Here is an 18,841-nt window from a genome sequence, read left to right as displayed (position 1 = left end):
GCCCACACAGGGCTGCCACTGCCTTCCCAAAAACCCCATGAGGTTTGGTGCCTCCACAGCTGGGGGAGGATTAGCAGAATTCTCCTTGAATTCTCCTTCCACAGAATTCTCCTCTTCCACAGGAGAATTCTCCTTGAATTCTCCTTCCCCAGGGAACTGTGCTTGGAGAAGCCCTGTTGGAAACCAAACCTGACAGCCAAGTCCTCCTGCTCCCCAGCACCTGAGCTGTCCTGGCACGGGCTCCAGAAGACCCTGGGCAATGGGTTTGGCTTCTGGAGAGCTTCAAGGGTGAGCCAAGAGCTTCTCAGCTTCCCCCCATGCCTGACTGCAGGTCACACCAGCTCCTGAAAATCCAGTGAGGTTTGCTGCTGCTCCTGGCTCAGGAAAATGACTTAAAAAACCCCAGGATTGCCCTTCTCCCAACCCCTACCCGTCAGCCTTCCCTCCATGTGCTAAGAAACCCCAGTAACTGCTAATTGTTCAGTAATTAAGTGCCTCTCTAGGGTCATAATTGTAGATGTGGCCTCTCCCAGTCACTGTTTGCTCATTAGGCAGCAGTTTTCTCACTGCAAAACTGAATTCTCCTCTTCACATTTGATTGGATTACAAAATTGCTTTAAACTCTCTGGAGATGATGAGGAAAAGGGGGGTTTTGCGCAGCAGTTACCATGGGAACTAAAGTGGAGAGATCTTTATAAACCAAAAGTCAAACAGATTGTGTTTCAGACAATTAATATTGTCTAACATGTTTATTCATCTGCTTTAACTCCTCTGTGCACTGTTCTGAGATACTTTTTATATCTTTTGGGTTGGTTTGTTTTTTGGTTTTTTTTTTGGTTATTAAATGCTGTGTCAATGAGATTCTGCTCTCTTGAGGATTCACTGAGGATTCACCTCTCTCTCCTCTTGCCAGGCCTCTTGGCAGCCCTGGTCAGCTTCATCTTCCTCTTCTGCTTTGCCTCTTTTGTCTGGAGACATCTCTGGGGGCTTCCAGGTGAGATTTGGTTTGGGGTTGGGACACCCATGAGGGGAGAAGTGTCACAGCTCCTGCCCAGTGAGCTCCAGCAGACCAGGGCTCACTGCTGGGTGAGCTAAGCTGCTCTCTGCTTCTCCCCCCAGGCCCCTCTCCTGTCTTTTCTAACACCCAGGACTTCTCAAACCTCCTTAAAACTGTTTTTTTCGTTCCATGTTTGAAAGAAGAGCAGCTCTTACTGACCAGTGGCCCTCTGCTCTCCTCTCTCCAAACCTTCCTCTTCCTGACCCCATCCCAACTCTTCATTTCTCTCTCACCCACCCTCACCTCTCTCCCTGGCTTCTTGCCATCCTCTGTCCCCTCTCACAGCAAGGTCAATCACATCCTGAGGACAATCAGCATTATGCCAAGCACTCATTTCCCACTCCAGCACCTTCCATTTGTCTTTCTCCCCTTCACATCCAAGCTGGCAAGAAATCTTCATCATTTTCAGCTGCCTTCCCTCTGTCCACCGTGGCCTCAAGTGCTCCCAGCACCTGCCCTCATGGGCTTTCTGGGCATTAGCACAGCCCCTCTCAGACAGAGGTGTGTGCTGAGCAGGCTCCCAGAATTAACAAGAAAGCAATGTCCTCGTTTTCTTCCAGACCTCTGCCTTACTCTGCATCCCAGAGGAATTCCCTTACCCAGGGAATTCAAGATTCCCATATTTAAAGCCCACTGCTCCTCAGCCCCCTCCCCTGTGTCCTGCTGACCTCCTTCCCCTGCTCTGAGGTGGGGTTTCTCCTTTCCTCGGGAAATGTTGTTTCAGTTTCAGTTTCCCCACAATGTCTGTGTTCCCTGGCAGAAGCCCTGCAAGGAAAGCTCTGCTCCTGGTGGCAGCCACTTCATTTGCAGACCATCCAGCCCCCGGGGCTGTGCCCTAACAGCTGCTGGATGAGCTCCTGCTCCTCCCACCACCACCTCTCCTGTCAGAAATGCATCATGCAGGGACACTTTGGCCAGCTTTGATGGGAAGGCATCCAGCCAAACGCATCTTCCTGAGCCTCAGCTACCGAATCTCCAGTTTCTGATCCAAATCAGGGAAGAACAAGATAAGCTCAGAGAAATGTGGGTGGGAATTAGTGTTGTGTAAGGAAAGCTTCCTGTTCTCCCTCATCCCAGACTGAATGATGAACTGATTGGAGCAGAAACCTTCCAGAATATTTGTTTGGAGGCTGCAAGGTGGCCAGGAATACATCAGTGGGTGAGATTTCAGCTTGGGAACATGAGAATAATCTTGCAGACTCAAGAGCCAGGCACAAAAGGACCATCTCCTGCCCTCCAAGTAGTTACCCACTCCAGACAGATCCAGATGGAAATTCCCACTGACCTCCTGGTTTTAAACACTTTGCACCAAACTGAGGGTTGTTCCTTGTTCCAAGGATTGAAACCCAGGTGCTGTATTTTAGTAACAAGAAACCTGTTGTCCCTGGGGCCAGCACAGCCTAAGGGACTCCAAAGACATGCAGGGGAAATGATATTAAAACTATTTTCTTGTAAAATGCCCCTTTTGAAGGGGAAAGAATGTGCAGGTGTTGTTGGACTGACTGAGGTGCTCTGGCAGATGCTGCCTGCACAGGACAAGACAGAAACCAGGATGCATTTAACTCATTACACTCAGGGAGTGAAAACATTCCAGTTCAGACCCAGTTTCTATCTGTAAAAAACTCCGTGAGGCAGGGGAGATGTCAGTACAGCAAATATTCTCCCTGTCACTTCATTTCCCTGGGAAATGAAGCCTATGGAATGTTGAGAAGCTGGAAGCAGAAAGTGTTTGCTGTGGGCAGTGCTGCACGTGGCCCTGCTCCTGTTCACCAGCCTGCACAGCAGAGCAAACCAGTCCCAGCCTTGCACAGGCTGTGAAGATCCAACCTGGATTTTCAGCCTCTGAGGCTGGAAAAGTTTTCCTGGCTAGCTGCTGAGGAAATAATTTTGGTTTGGGAGCCCAAAAGAATTCTTTCAGAAAGACAACACAACCTGTAACAGGCTCAGCACTTCACTGCTCCCAGGTGATGCTGGTGAGATGCAGTTCATGGCACTGGAGTAGATTGTGTTGGATTATTAGATCAGATTAAATTAGATTAAATTAGATTATTTTAGATTATCCTCCTGGATATTAAGGTCAGGAGGGCCATGGGGAGAGGGGCAGACAGCCTGATTTTCTACATATCCTCAGGCATTCTTCAAAAGGCATCACACCTCTCCTCCTTTTCTTTACATCCCTTTTTCAGTTGCTCCAGCCTGAAGCCAACCCCTTTCTTGTCACAGTCTCCCTATTGAGATCAAACTCAACCCACACCATGCCAGGCAGGGCCACAAATAGCCTTGTGGCACCTTGAAAAGCAGGACACATCTCTGCCTCCAGCAGGAGATGGGGCTGGCTGGCTGCTGGCAGAAAGCCCACTGCTAGTTAACTGGGAAAAAAAAAAAAAGAGTTTGAAATCAAGCTGGTATTTTTTTTTCTTTAAACAAGGGATCTCAAATGGAGTGTTTTGCATCAAAGGATCAAGCAGAGTGGAAGAGAAATAGCAGCAAGAGCATCTAATGAGGCAAAGAACAAGACTCCTGACCTGAGTGAGTCTAACAAAGCAGACAGCACTTCCAAAGCCACCTTCTTTGAGCACAGGGGAACATTTCTTTGGGTGACTTCTATATTCCAAGAAAAGGAGAAGCCCAGTGGTAGGATGGCAACAGAACAAAACTGGTTCTTCCAGAAGGAACCATCTGTGTCTAGCCAAATATTTTCTGATCAGCACTGGTGGGTTCTGAATCAGGCTCACAGGAGTATGAACAGCACATCACGATTTTGCATTTAGCTCCACCTCCCCTCCACTCCTTTCCTTGGGAAGTCTTTCCATGAGTACCCCAGTGCTGGCTGGTACTGATGGGTATTTGCTCTCCTGGGCTGGGATTAGGATGGCAGAACAAGCATGGAGCCTCAAATGAAGTTTGAAATCCAAAATCCCTGAGATCAGGAGAGTTTGGATCTCACTCTGGACGAATTATCATTTACAGTTTCTTTTCATGGCCACAGAACCCCCAGATTTAGCCCACAGAGTCAGTCTCTACTTGCAAACCCAGTTAACAAAGACTCTCTCTGACTTGTCCTCCTTGCTGGCTGAACCACAGAATCATGGAATGGTTTGGGTTGGAAAGGACCTTAAAGATCATCCAATTCCAAGCCCACCTGCATGGGCACCAGCCCAGGTTGCTCCAAGCCCCATCCAACCTGCCCTTCAACACTTCCAGGGATGGGGCAGCCACAACTTCCTTGGGCAACCTGTTCCAGTGTCTCACCACCCTCAAATTAAAGAATTTCTTCCTCATGTCCAACCTAAATCTCCCCTCTTCAAGTTTTAAACCATTTCCCCTTGTCCTCTCCCTACACACTGACATCATGAGTCCCTCCCTCCTCTGCTGGCCCCATGGAACCCAGCACTGGGCTGCTCAGCAGCTCTAAGTGGCACTGAAGGCTGTGGTGGTAGCAACACAAGTCCTGCTGCATGCTCACCCTGTTGGTTCTGTAAAAAATGATATTTTTGCTTGCTGGCAGTGCCTCTGCACAGTGGGTGTGCACTGGCCTTGCTCATTCTAACAGCCATCCTGTAAGTTTTCTTAAAACTTCTCCTTAAATTTTTATAACTAATTTTTTTTTCTTTGGGAATTGCCCCAGGAAGCTCTGGAAGGCTGGGATAAGGATGGAGGTGCTGGCCCACTTGCAGGTTGTTCTTTTTTGTCACATTGTACTCCACTGGTGGCCCGAGGGCTTACACTGAGCCACTTGCAGAGCACCTCACATGCTGGCTGTAAATCCAAATTCAACCCCCTCTTTCCACTAACAAACTGTGGATTTATTCATCCCCCTGCCATGCACACCAGAGCCATTTTAATCTCCTCACAGGGAATAGTTGAGTCAATGATGCTGTAACAAGAGCTCTGCCCTCTGTTCCTCAGAGGTTGTTCTCTCTGGCACACAGAACTGCATTTCTGGTGTGAAGAGCCCTGCTCCACTTGCCCACACACAACTTACTGAAGGTGCTGGAACTGCTGTGTAGGCTGATGCAAAATGTTCCTTCACCCACAGATCCCTGCCTGCCTCTGCCTTCAAATGTCATTGAGAAACCAGCCAAGAAACCCTGCTTAGGAGAGGAGCTGCTCTCCTAGGACTCCACTCCAGCATCAACCTCCCCACCTGCAGGTACCAAAGGTAACACTGGGCCAGAAAAAAAACCACATCATGGTAGAGTTCAGTCTGCTCAGCCAGGGAAGATACCCAAGTGAGCACCAGGAAGCTTTCACTGCAATCACAAACATTTTCTTCAGCCAGAATATGCTGAATAACACTGAGTGTCACAGGCTGAATCAGAAACCCTGCAGGGAGGTGCTGCTTATCACATGTAAACATTTTCCTGAGCACTTCTTGGGAGCACTGCCAGAGTCTTTTTTTAATTTTTTTTTTTTTGTTGTTGTCCTGGTGTGGGGTGGGCTAGGAAGCAACACAGTCATGGAATCATTTTGGTTGGAAAAGAGCCTTAATGGCATCAAGTCCAGCAGTGCCAAGGCCACCCCTGCCCCATGTCCCTCATCCCCACATCTCCAGGGCTCTGAAACCCCTCCAGGGATGATGGGGACTCCAGCCCTGCCCTGGGCAGCCTGGGCCAGGCCCTGACAACCCTTTCCAAGGAGAAATTCTTCCCCAGCTCCAACCTAAACCTCCCCTGGCACAACTTGAGGCTCTTTCCTCTTCTCCCATCCCTTGTTCCTTGGGAGCAGAGCCCGACCCCCCCTGGCTCCAACCTCCTCTCAGGGGCTTGCAGAGAGCCAGAAGCTCTCCCCTCAGCCTCCTCTGCTCCAGGATCAACACCCCCAGCTCCCTCAGCTGCTCCTGGGCAGACTTCTGCTCCAGACCCTTCCCCAGCTCCATTCCCTTCTCTGGACACACTCCAGCCCCTCAATCTCCTTCTTGTCCTCAGGGGCCCAGAACTGATGGGGACTCCAGCCCTGCCCTGGGCAGCCTGGGCCAGGCCCTGACAACCCTTTCCAGGGAGAAATTCTTCCCCAGCTCCAATTTAAACCTCCCCTGGGCAACCTGAGGTCATTTTCTCTTGTTCTGTCACACCCCCTGGCTCCAGCCTCCTTTCAGGCAGGTCTCCAATACCAGTTTCCTCCAATATGAGGAAAGGCTGAGAGAGCTGGGGCTGCTCAGCTTCAAGAAAACCAAGAGGGAATATTATCAGTGATACAAATACCTACAGGGAGGTGAAGAGGATGGGGCCAAGTGGTGCAACCTCCTGTGGGTGATCTGCAGAGGTGCCTTTCAACCTCTACTGTTCTGGGATTTTTGGTAACATAAAGGAGTGCAGTGACAGGAGGGAGGAGATCCCTCATTGCCATGAAGGTGAGCTCCACTTTTTAGCAAAATTCATCATTCAAAATGGTGAATTCATCCCTTGCAAAGCCTGGGCTGCAGTCCCATGGATCCACCACCTCCTGGCAGGACCTCCTGCATGGAGCTGTCTCTTGCTGCTTCCTCCCCTTTCTTCTGCAGCAGCCTCTCCAGCTCCTCTTGCCTGTCTGCCAGCTGCATTATGGTAATGTCAGGCTTGATCATTTCCAAGTCTTATTCATCCACCTTCCATTGTGTTTCAGCAGAAACCTTCTGCAGATCAGTTATGTACAGACTGAACTCCTTAAAAAGGACAATTTCACCAAGTTCAAACCAGGTATGAGCTGGCAGCAAACTCACAGCAGATAATGTGCATAATAAGTGGAACAATTTAAGGATATTCTACCACCACAAGTCTGCTGCAGGGAGGGTGGGCTGAGCTTGTTTGAACCAGCTGGATTTACAGGGGCTGGGGAAGGAGCTGGGAGAAAATGAAAGGCACTCTCAGCAGCAAGTCAGCCTCCCCCTTTTTTGGGGAACAAAATCCTCTGCAAGCCTAGACAGGGGGGGACTCAGGGTGGGCAATGCAGCTGGAGACAAGAGGAATGAGAAGGGAAAGGCAGAGAGCAGGGCCACAGCTGTGGGGACAGCACAGGCCACCAAAGAGCAGAGCTCAGCTGTGCCATTCTGCTTTGCACACCTCATCACCACCACAGGTCCCCAGGCACACGGGGCTGGGCCTCTCTGCTGGCAGCACCACCAGCAAGCCCAGTTTGCAGCTGGCAAGCTCCCTAAGTGTGGCAGCCCCAGAGAAAATCCACCCTAATGAAATGCTTCCCTGCAGTAATTGGATTTCCACTGCAAATGAAGTCGTGATGCTGATTGTCCTTGTGCTGTGGGAGACAAGACAATGCCAGGGAGCAGCATGGACACATCTACATTTCCCTGCTGGGGGAGCCAAGCAGGGACATTCTCCTGGTCAGGAGAGCATGCAGGAGGTTGAGGTAGCCCTGTGGCTCATGGTTCTGCTCCAAAAAGCCAGAAGGGGAGAGGCTGTAAAATTATTTGTGCAGTGGCCAGAGGACTTTCCAGGAGCTGTGGTGGCATTCCTGGGCTTGACTCCCTGTGCCAGTCACTTCCCAACCTTTGGCTGGAGGGATCCTCATCCCAGGGCAGGCTGTGCCCAGCACCAGGAGCACAGAGGTGTCCAGGGATGAAACATGGGAGAAGGAGCAGGGGAAGGGCATGCACCAAAAATTTTGCATCACAGCAGAGAGGGAATCAGAGCCGAGCTCCTCTCTGAGGTCTCCACTGAGCTTTTTGGCTTTGGAGACAAGGGCTGAGCTGGTGCCATCTTGGGGAAGGAGGTGAAGGCAGTTTCAGGGTGCTCTGGGAACACCCACAATTCAAGCTGGGGCTTGAGCAGGGCTTTGTCATTGTGGTTCCACCAACAGCACAGCTCTGTCTGTGCCATCTCCTCCCCCCTTTGTTTTTAAGGTTCTTTTAGTCACACAGGAAAATGTCAGGCTATAAAAAAACCTCACGGAACAGGAAGAAAAAGAAAAGCCTAAGTGAAATGAAAAAAAAAAAAAAAAAACAACCAAAAAAATAGTTGCAATTCCAAGGGAACTCTTCAGGATGGCTGTGAGCAAAATCCTTTCAGCAGGTCTCAGGAACCAGGCCTCCTGAGCCACAAAACCAGAGATGCACAACTGGGAAGAGAAGCCAAAAAGACCATTAGAGCCCAAGAAGCCTGTCTGGAGTGGGGACAGATGCAATAAACCAAATCTAAATGAATAACATGAATCATCTGTGAAAGGTATCAACGACTGAGACATCTCAGGCTGCATTTTTACCCCTTTCTTCCCGGGGAGAATTTATTGCTCTCAGGGGTGCAGGCCCCAGATCAGGGGCTCTGCTCCCTGGGATGGGGACAATGTGCTGAGCCCAAAGCCCCTGGCAGAGGCACTGCTGTGCTTCAGCTGGCATTTATTCTGGGCTGATGGAGCCTGATGCTCCTGTGGCCACACTGTCCCTGGGGGAGCTGCTGTCACTGCCCTCCTCAGCTCCTCTGGGCTCACCTGGAGCTGGGCTGGCAAAAGGACCTCCTGGATGGTCCATGTGGGATGTGGCTGAGGCCAAACACATCAATGAGTCCAAGAAGGGGTTAGAAAGATGGGCTCCTTGGTGGCTACTGAACATAATGGTCCCCAAGGCACTGCCAGCTCTGCAGGTCCCTGCTGCTGGGGCAGAGGCAGGGGAGGAGCAGAGCAGAGCTGCTGGCTCCTGTGCCCACTGCCCAGACTCTTGGGGACAAGGCAGTGGGGACACTGGGCTCTGCTCCAAACACTGCAGCCATCCTGTCCCCAAAGCTAAGCTGGGCCCCTTTTCCTTCCACATCCCAAGCCCCTTTGTCTCCCAGTGCTGATCCCAGTTTCCAGGGAGCTCTGGGAGAGCACAGCCACCTTCCCATCCCAGCTCCGGGATCCCTCTCCTGCCAGGGAGTCCCCGTGTGTCCCCAGAGCAGAAACTCCGTGCAGGTCCAGCTGGCAGCCAGCAGGAGCTCCACAAACCCTGCACAAACCCTCTCCAACCCAGCCCTGAGAAGGATCATGTCCCTGAAGAGCTGGTGGAGAGCCAGGGCTGCTCCTGGGAAGCAAGGAAGCACTGCCTGAGGGATTTTAGTGTTCCAGCTGGGCACTGAAACCTGGAGACATGGAGCTGTGTGCCCAGAACTGGAGCTGCAGGACATACCCAGTGCCCTGCCACAGCCACACCACAGCCCTGGCCTGGCTCTCCTCTGCTGTCACAAGTCCTTGTCCCCTCCACATGCCACCACAGGCTCACCTGCCCTCCTTCCAGAGCTGCCAGGCAGAGGGGATCAGGAGCTGGGGCTGGAGGCCAAGGGATAAGGCAGGGATGCCAGGAGGAGGCTTTGAAGAAATCTGGGCTGGAAGCCACTTGCCCAGGTCACAGTGTGATGCAGAGAGTGTCTGCATCAGGAGAGGGGAGAGCTGAGCACAGAACTTCATGGGATACATGAGGGGCTCCTCTGCAGTGTGGAGTAAATCTGGAGAAATCCTTGCTCAAGGCCTCTGGGAAAGCCACAAATTGGGGGAGACAAGGATCGTTTCTGGGAAGGGAGAATTCTTGAGACTTAACAGACATGTGAGGGTGAGGAAATGTGCAGGTGCTGGGAAAACACCTGGAGAATAAATCATACTTATTGTCCTGCTGGGACAGCATCTTCTGAAGCCCACAGCTGGAGAGGAGCAACACTTGATAGAATGAGAAGAAGAAAGAGCCTCAAGTTGTGCCAGAGGAGGTTTAGGTTGGAGCTGGGGAAGAATTTCTCCCTGGAAAGGGTTGTCAGGGCCTGGCCCAGGCTGCCCAGGGCAGGGCTGGAGTCCCCATCATCCCTGGAGGGGTTTCAGAGCCCTGGAGATGTGGGGATGAGGGACATGGGGCAGGGGTGGCCTGGGCACTGCTGGGATGAAGGTTGGACTGGATAATCTTAAGGGTCTTTTCCAACCAAAATGATTCTATGGACTGTATGAACCATGGGTTGAATAGCATGGCTTTTTCTCTGATATTTTTTTTTACCCACTTAGCTGGTGTTTGGCAGTAAAGATTTAGACCAAAATAGAAGAGAACAGCTGGAAAATTCAGAGGAAAAACAGAAAGTTTAATCCACAAGCTAGAAAACCCACAAGGGGTTTCCAGGGGATGGGATAAACTCCCCCTCAGAAGGCAACATTCTCCCCTCACCATGCTGCACCCCCCAGCACCCCCAGCCACCATCTGGCCCTTGCTTGGCAGATCAAAACTGCTGCAGAGCGTGGTGCTTTCTGCCCTAAAATCCAGGGCATGCATTTTCCAGCAGAAAAATGGGCCTGCATCTGAGGGAGAGGGCTAAAAAGCCACTACTTTTTTTCATACTCTACTTCCTGGGCTGGCTCAGGAACAGCGTGGCCAGCAGGTCCAGGGAAGGGATTCTGCCCCTGTGCTCAGCCCTGGGGAGGCCACAGCTTGAGTCCTGTGTCCAGTTCTGGGCCCCTCAGCTCAGGAAGGAGATTGAGGTGCTGGAGCAGGTCCAGAGAAGAGCAAGGAGGCTGGGAAGGGATCCAGCACAAGTCCTGTGAGGAAGGGCTGAGGGAGCTGGGGGTGTTGAGGCTGGAGAAGAGGAGGCTCAGGGGAGACCTCATCACTCTCTCCAACTCCCTGAAAGGAGGTTGGAGCCAGGGGGGGGTTGGGCTCTTTTCCCAGGCAACTCTCAGCAAGACAAGAGGGCACAAGAGGTCTCAAGTTGTGCCAGGGGAGGTTTAGGTTGGACATTAGAAAGAATTTCTTTCTGGAGAGGGTGCTCAGCCATTGGAATGGGCTGCCCAGGGAAGGGGTGGATTCTCCATCCCTGGAGATATTTCAAAAGAGCCTGGATGTGGCACTCAGTGCCATGGGCTGGGAACTGCAGTGGGAGTGGATCAAGGGTTGGACTTGATGAGCTCTGAGGTCCCTTCCAACCCAGCCAGTTCTAGGATTCTATGAATAGCTGCTCCCCTCAGGCTTTTCCTGGCTCCCCACCAGTGGGAGTGGGTACCAGTGTGTCACCCCAGACTTTGAGACCCCCAGGTTTGAAAACAAGGGGGTATCTCTGGCTTTGCTTCAGTTCACTGCTGAGACACATCTCCATCTGCTCGGTGACCCAAGCTGCAAAAATCATCACATCTTACTTAACAGAGCCAAACAGGAGCCCAGGGAACACACTTCTACCACTGCCACTTAATTTATGCACAGCCATCAGATCAGTAAATGAAGATATGCCAAGCCCTGTCACTGTGGCAGGCCACGGGTATTTCTCCACGCCTGCCTCTGGATGTCTGGCAGTTTGTTTACATGATCACCAGGATGAAAAACTCCAATTATTTGCCTCGGCATCAAGAGCAGCCTTTATTTGAGCAGCCTGCAGTGGCAGCTCCCAATGAATTTTAATCAGCCCTTGACAATGTGTGTGTGGTTGGTTGCTGTCAGTGGCAGTGTGTGGAAGGACAGGGTGACAGACACTTCTTGGAGGACACAAAAAGATTCATAACCTCTTTCCTCTGCATCCCGTGGGGTTCAGCTGCCTCTCAAGGTGGTTTTTTAACAGCACAGAGCTGGGTCCCCATCAGCCCCAACCTGAGCCTTCCCCACTTCCCAGCTTGTCCTCACTGCTTGGAAGAGCTTTCCTGGGGAAGTGGTGGAGTCACCATCCCTGGAGGGATTTTAGAGTCAGATGGATACAGCACTTAGGGATATGGCTTAGCTAAGGTTTTGTCAGTGTTATGTTAATCACTGGACTCAATGATCTTGAAGATCTTTTTCCTACCACTTTCCTCCTTTCCTGTGACTCCCTGAGAGGTTTAATGGGAAGGGAAGGGGCTGTGGTCACTGCCTGCTTCTCCTCCAGCCTTCTGGGAGCTTCCTCTCCAGTGCTGCTTTGTGTTGTCCAGAACAAGCAACTGGTTCTGTGTTCCCTGCTTTGCAGCTCAAGCATCCAAGCCACCAGATGGGTGTCCTTGGAGCTCTGTCAGCATCTGGGCTGGGTTTCCAGCTGCTCTGGGCTGCCCTGGGGATTTGCTGCAGCCTTGGGAAGATGCTTTGCTCCATCCCCACCCATGTGGTAGGACACAGAGAGCCACTTGTCACTGGGGCTGTGTCACCCAATTGTTACCCAGGAGAAGAAAAAGAGAGTGGGTTCACAGAACAGAGGGGAGAAACAGGCATGTGTCCAGGGATGGACAATGTGACAGAGACCCAGCTGGGGTGCTCAGGGGGGGTCTGTCTGTCTGTGCAGTAAGGAAAGCTCCTCCAGATGCTCCTCCAGCACCTGGGACCAGATTTGTGCCAGCACTGGATGAGGTAAAGAGGCCCTGAGAGATCTTCTCGTGGGAGGTTGGATTGTTCATCCCATCTGGCTGGCTCCAGAGGAGGCCCTGGAGCTGCTGGGAGGGCTGGAGCAGCTCTGCTCTGGAGCCAGGCTGAGAGAGTTGGGGGTGTTCAGGCTGGACAAGAGAAGCTGCAATGGGGTCACCTGATTGCTGCCTTTCAGTACTTAAAGGGGGTCTATAAAAAAGCTGGGAACAGATTTCTCAGCAGGACCTGTTGTGACAGGACAAGGGGCCAGGTGCAGACTAGACATGAGGAAGAAATATTTAACCATGATGCTGGGGAGACCCTGGCCCAGGTTGTCCAGAGAGGTGGGAGATGCCCCATCCCTGGAAACATTCCAGGTCAGGTTTGATGGGGCTCTGAGCAACCTGATCTGGTTGGAGATGTCCCTGCTCACTGCAGGGGGGTTGGACAAGATGGCTTTTTGGGGTCCCTTCCCACCCAAACCATTCTGTGGTTCTTTTCCACGTGCAGGGATGGCAGAATCCGGCAGCAGTAGACCTGGAGGACTTGATTTCAAACAGAAAAGCTTCAAAAGCTCCTGAGACTTTATTTTCAGTACCTACAGAGGGAAATTTTACCATGTGAATACTGCAGATCCACAGAAGAGCCAGGGGACCATAACCAGCAGGTGGGGAAACAGCACACCCACAGTCTGCCCCAAGCTGGGGAGCTTCTAAAAACCAAAAGCTTTTACAAGTCATTTATTAACTGAAGGAAAGTGCTATCTTAACCTCACTCTTTATACCCATGAGAGCAGAGCAAGCAAAGCCCCTGGGTGGAGGTGGGCAGCACACAGGGATCACATCCACGGTGAGAGGGGGTGATGAGGGCTGTGAGACACCAAATTTTCCTGATCTGAAGGTAGGAGCCCTGCAGGAGGGGAGCCAGGAGGCTCTGCAGGAGCTGCTGAGAAGAGCTTTGCACACTCTGCTATTTTAGCAGAGCTTTAGTCACACCAACAACGTATTCCTGGGATATTTTTATCAGCTGCATTTTGGGAGTGCACCTTCAGCTGTCCCACTGACTTAACACAACACCCTGGCACAGCCTGCCCAGACAGACCTCACCCACCCACCCCCTGCCAGCCCCTCTCTGTCCCCTTGGCTGTCTCTCTGTGTCCCCTGCCTGTCCCATGCTCTGCAGTGCCAGAGTCCCACAGCATGTGGGGAGCTCAGCAAGAGTTTAGAGGGAAAGCAGGAGCACTGCATGCTGCCAGTGCCAGGGGTTCCAGGAAAGCTGGGGAGGGACTTTGGAGAAGTCCCTGGATGGACTGAATGGAGAGGGTGAAGGGAAAGGGTTTCCAGCTGGAAGAGGGGAGATGGAGATGAGATGTGAGGGAGAAATAGTTTGTTGTGAGGGTGCTGAGCCCCTGCCCCAGGTTTCCCAGAGAAGCTGTGGCTGCCCCATCCCTGGCAGTGTCTCAGCCCAGGTTGGATGGGGCTTGGAGCAACCTGGGCTGGTGGGAGGTGTCCCTGACCATGGCAGGGGGTGGCAATGGAGGAGCTTTAAGGTCCCTCCCAACCCAAACCAGTCTGGGATTCTGGGATTCTATGAAAGAAGCACCTTCTGGTGCTCAAAACCTTTGGAAGTTTCCAGGGGGAAATCTCCCCCTGCAATGACCATTTTGGAGGGGAGCTTGGCAGCTGGGGGTCCCCATCTCACCTTCCTCCTGTGATACACACAGAACAGGGGGAGCTTCCATGTCAACCTCACTTCCCAAGAGGATCCCTTCACTGATAAAATCCTCAGGCAGGTTGAGCAGGCTCTGAGCTCTGAGCTCTGCCTGGGTTTAGGTTTTCCTGCCATGTAGGAGTTCAGACCAGCACCAGAGGAGTCTCCCCCATACATCTTTATCTGTGAGCTAAAGCTTCCTACAGCTGCTTGAAGTTTTCCCATGAAAAGTAATTTCTCCTATAAATATAATGACTCAGCGAGGCTTGGGAAGAGTTTTCTTACTTCCAGAATCATCCTCTCCCTAAAAGGCAAATTTCTTATTTATTCCTTACTTGGATAAAGGTTTTTCTTTTGCATGTATTACTTCCTGCTGCTGCTCTGTGAGTCAGGGCACCTCACACAGACACTGTGGGGCTGTGTCATGCTACAGCTGGTTATTTATGTCAGGGTGCATAATTACAGCCATTAATTGGGAATTAATGGATTGTATGCAATCCTCCAGCAGCTTTCTTGTGTCACAGAGGCAGAACCAGAGTCACAACGAGCACCAGGAGAGGAGGTCCTCACCAGGGCTACTCAGGGCTAAAGAACCACCCTAAAAATTGCATTTTAAGGCTCTGCTTTGAAAAGCACCCCACTCCTGGAGGTGTTGGAGGCCAGGTTGGATGGGGCTTGGAAAAAATTGTCTAGTGGGGGATGCTCCTGCAGCCAAATGTCCCCCCCCACAGGGCTGGATTGGGTGCCTCCACCAGGCAGCTGTGGTTTAAGTGGCAGTGTGGGGACATCTGCCATAAATAACTCCTTCCTTCCCCTACTCTCTCCAACAAAATATTTTATTCCCAGCCAAAATAAGGCCCATTTTTCCCTGTTGATGTTCCTGACACTTCTGGTGAGACCCAGGTGCTCTGAGATGTTCCTCATGCAGGAAGGTGAGACCCAGAGTGTGGCTTGGGGACATCTCTGCCTCCCCTCCCTGGAGGTGACAACAAGGGCTGTAAAGCCAGCCTGGCATTGCCTCTGGGACTGTGGCACTGATCCCTGTCCAGCCTGGGATCCACACAAACCTTTTCCATCAATTCCACTCAGAGTGGTTCAGGTCTGGGCCCCTCACTACAAGCAGGACACTGAGTTGCTGGAGGATGGCTCCAGGGTCTGGAGAACAAATCCTGTGAGGAGAGGCTGAGGGACCTGGGGGGGTTTAGTTTGGAGAAGAGAAGGATGGAGGAGACCTTCTCATGCTCTGCAGTTCCCTGAATCCTGTAGGGAGGTGGGTGTTGGCCTCTTCTCCCAAGTAACTAATGACAGGATTAGAGGAAAAGGCTTGAAGGAGCACCAGGGGAGGTTTAGATTCTTCCTTCTTATCAGGAAGAATTTCTTTGCTGAAAGAGTGGTCAGGCAGAGGACTGGGCTTGATGGGAATGGGCACCCAGGGAGGTGGTGGAGTCACCAGCCCTGGAGGCATCCAAACCCCTTCAGATGAGACACTGCAGGACATGGTTTAGTTGGCATGGTGGGTTGGTTTTGGTTTTTTTCTGAGTTGATGGTTGGACTGCATGATCTTAGAGGTCTTTCCCAACCATGACAACTGTGGGGCTCTGTGATGCTGGCAGACATTTCAATCCCCTCTCAGATCAGAATCCACACCAAGATTCCCCAACCTGCCCAGTACCCCACACTGGTGGGCAGGTTGGGTGAAGCAGCTGCTGAACACCTAGAAATCAGGAAGCTTGGGGATCCTGTTTCCCAGAGCAATCAGCAGTGCTCCAGAGACTGCTTTGCTCTGCTTGAATGGTGCTAAATTTTCCTGAGCTCCAGAGCAGAGAAGACAACGGAGATCTCAGGCACTGGGATCCTATTCTCCGACTGCCTTCGCCTCGGGAATTTTGTCTGCCCACCTCCTACTCCTCCTCCCGCGAATCTCCGCCTCCACAGGCACGGATGGAGCTGCAGCATCCCCCAAAGAGGATTCTGTGAGAAAGGGAGCTGGGAAGGACACTTCTGCTGCCTCCAGCTGCCAAAGCAACCGTGTCCTGTGCTGCATCACCAGAAGCAGAACCAGTGGGTCAAGGGAGGGGATTCTCCCCCTCTGCTCTGCTCCTGTCAGACCCCACCTGGAGCTCTGTGTCCAGTTCTGGAGTCCCCAACATCAGAAGGACACTGAGCTCCTGGGAGGTGTCCAGAGCAGAGCCACTGAAATGCTGGGAGTGCTGGAGCAGCTCCCTGGGAAGCCAGGCTGAGGGATTGGGGTTGTTCAGCCTGGAGAAGAGGAGGCTCCCAGGTGAGCTCAGAGCAACCTCCCAATATCTGAAGGGGCTGCAAGAAAGCTGGGGGAGGGCTTTGGACACGGGGGGGTAGGGAGAGGACAAGGGAAATGGGTTAAAACTTGGAGAGAAAGGGGAGATTGAGGTTGGACATGAGGAGGAAATTCCTTAATTTGAGGGTGCTGAGCCCCTGTGCCAGGTTTCCCAGAGAAGCTGTGGCTGCCCCATCCCTGGCAGTGTCTCAGCCCAGGTTGGATGGGGCTTGGAGCAACCTGGGCTGGTGGGAGGTGTCCCTGACCATGGCAGGGGGTGGCAATGGAGGAGCTTTAAGGTCCCTCCCAACCAAACCAGTCTGGGATTCTATGATGAGACCTTCTGGGTCTCATCCTGCAAAGCTGATGGAAAGGGTTTGTGCTGGGCCTTGCAGTATGGTGGGACACTTCTGCTCCATCCCATTCCTTCCCCAGCCCTCACCACATCCAACCCATGCCCACAACCTCTGTGGGGTCTTCAAGAAAACATCTCAAACCCCATCCAAGTCCCTGAGTTTCCAGAGGAGGCTGCTTGGAGAAGGATCACCCTGAGCACTGCTGGAGAAGCTCCCAGCCCAGAGCCCAGCACCTGGGGCCAGTTTTGTGTTCTTAAATACTGCACCTTTCATTCCAGACCTCCATGGAAGCTTCTCCCTCCTGCAGCTTCAGCCTCAGCTCCTGGGTTTTGATGTCCTGTTGCAGATGAGATCATTTGATCTTCAGATTTCTCAGCAAAGTCACAGCCTGCAATTTCCTTCCAGATGTGTGAAGTCCCTGCAGAATTTTCAGTTCCCTTCTCTTTTGTGGCTGATGAATAGAAAAGGGTGTTTTCCATCAAAGAAGGTTTATTAAAATGCAAATAAACTTCAGACTGAAGGCCCATTTGATCACTGAGAATCGAGTACATCAATGGAGAGCAGAAAATTTGGGCTCAAGAAAAACTGAAGAGCAGAATTTTTTGGGTGGGGAGAGCCAACATCATTCCTCAGCACAAACCCTGCCCACCTCCTCACACTGAAAAACCTTTATTGGGGGTTTATGGCATTGCCAGAGCTGACATCTCCCAAGCCAGGTCTCTTCTCTGTCTCTTTGGAAAGGCTCAGGCAGACCAGGTCAGCCCTTTCTGAAGAAGAAATAAAAGCTAAAATATTAAATAAAACACCAGGTTAATGAGAATTCAGCAGTAAAAAGGGATGGTGAAAGTAAAATGCTGCCAACTTCACCAGGACCTTTTCCTGAGTGTCCCAGGAGCCCAATCCCTGTCTGTGGGCTCTGGAGAGGGTTCTGGAGGGGTTCTCATCCTTCCTGAGCACATCTGGAACACAGCTGCCCTGAGGGGCTGAGTGGAGACCTCTGAAGCCCACCAGGAAGGCTCCGAAGTCCCCCACGACTTCACACCAAGCTTGGCTACAAACCATTTCCAAGGAGTGGAGGGGAGGATGGACAAGTCCATGGAAAAGGACTTTCTGGAGACTTTTTAAAGCTGTAGCAGAGCTGGGAGCAGTCTGCAGACCCACAGCTTTCCTGCTCTGGCTGTCTCTGAGCAAGGCCACAGCAGGGACCACCAGCAGCATTCGGGGAGCAGCACCCAGCTCCCACCCCCCAAGGAGGGTGCAACAGGAAGCTGGAGGCAGGATTTCCATCCCTGAAACCTGGGATGGAAACCCTGGGATGGAAAACTTGGGCTTCCCCAAGGGAGAGTTTGGACCCAGGAGGGAGCTGAGAGTGGAGTTGGGGAGAAGGAGGGAGCTGGGTTTGGGGGAGCCCTGGGGTGGTGGCCATGGGTGCTGAGGCTGCCCAGAGAGGGGCAACACATGGGGCAGGATCAGACCCAATAGCCCAGCTCTGTTTTTCCAGTCACCAGACATTGTCCCAGTTCCTGCCACCCCTCTGGGCACCACAGAGGCAGAAGGGAGCACAGAGGGACCCAAAATAGACCCCTCAAAGCCTTCCAGTTCCTGGTCCTTGCAGAGGGAGGTGGGGAAGCTCTGCTGTTTGCTGTGGGTCCAGCAGGTCCCTGCCTGCAGGGGACATCCCCAGGGAGCTGTGTCACTCGTGGATTGATGTCTCTGTGGCCATCCCTCTGCAGCTGGGAAGGCCAAAACTGTGACCAGAATCTCCCCAGGTTGCCATGGCAGCAAGGAGGAAAAAAAAAAAAAATAAGTAAGAAGAGGAGGAAAAAAGGAAGGAACAGGTATGAGAGAAAGGATCTCCAAAAATAAATAAAAAGTCAAAAGGGTCTCAGTGCCAACACAGAACTGCTGGGAACTGGCAGGTCCCATGGGTTGCTCTGGGTGCCCACCCAGCTCTCACCATTTCTGAGCACATCTTCTTCCAGGCATGAGGCTGAGTTGGGTGCCTGGGTGCTGGATACCCTAAGTGGACAGGGAATGTGTGGGTCGTTGGCAGAAACATCCCAAAAGGAAGATTTTGGGACTTTTTTGAACTGAGCCTTGATGAGTAGCAGGATGGTGTGTAGGAACCTCAATGCTGAGCCCCTGGCCCCACGTTGGTCTCCTGGATGTTGGCCCAGATTCTGCTCATC

General features: G+C 52.0%; 1 long non-coding RNA gene across 1 annotated transcript; it reads left to right on the top strand.

Annotated features, from left to right (window-relative positions):
- Window positions 1–12,835: 12,835 nt before the first annotated feature.
- Window positions 12,836–17,178, top strand: LOC139796687 (uncharacterized). Its single transcript, XR_011726094.1, has 2 exons — window positions 12,836–12,957; window positions 16,931–17,178. It is a non-coding gene; the product is annotated as an uncharacterized lncRNA (long non-coding RNA).
- Window positions 17,179–18,841: the final 1,663 nt, after the last annotated feature.

The sequence above is a fragment of the Heliangelus exortis genome, chromosome 5, assembly GCF_036169615.1.
Source record: "Heliangelus exortis chromosome 5, bHelExo1.hap1, whole genome shotgun sequence".
NCBI classification, from domain to species: Eukaryota; Metazoa; Chordata; class Aves; order Apodiformes; family Trochilidae; genus Heliangelus; species Heliangelus exortis.
Note: the sequence above shows the minus strand (reverse complement) of the source record. Positions and strands in the feature narration are given on the sequence as shown.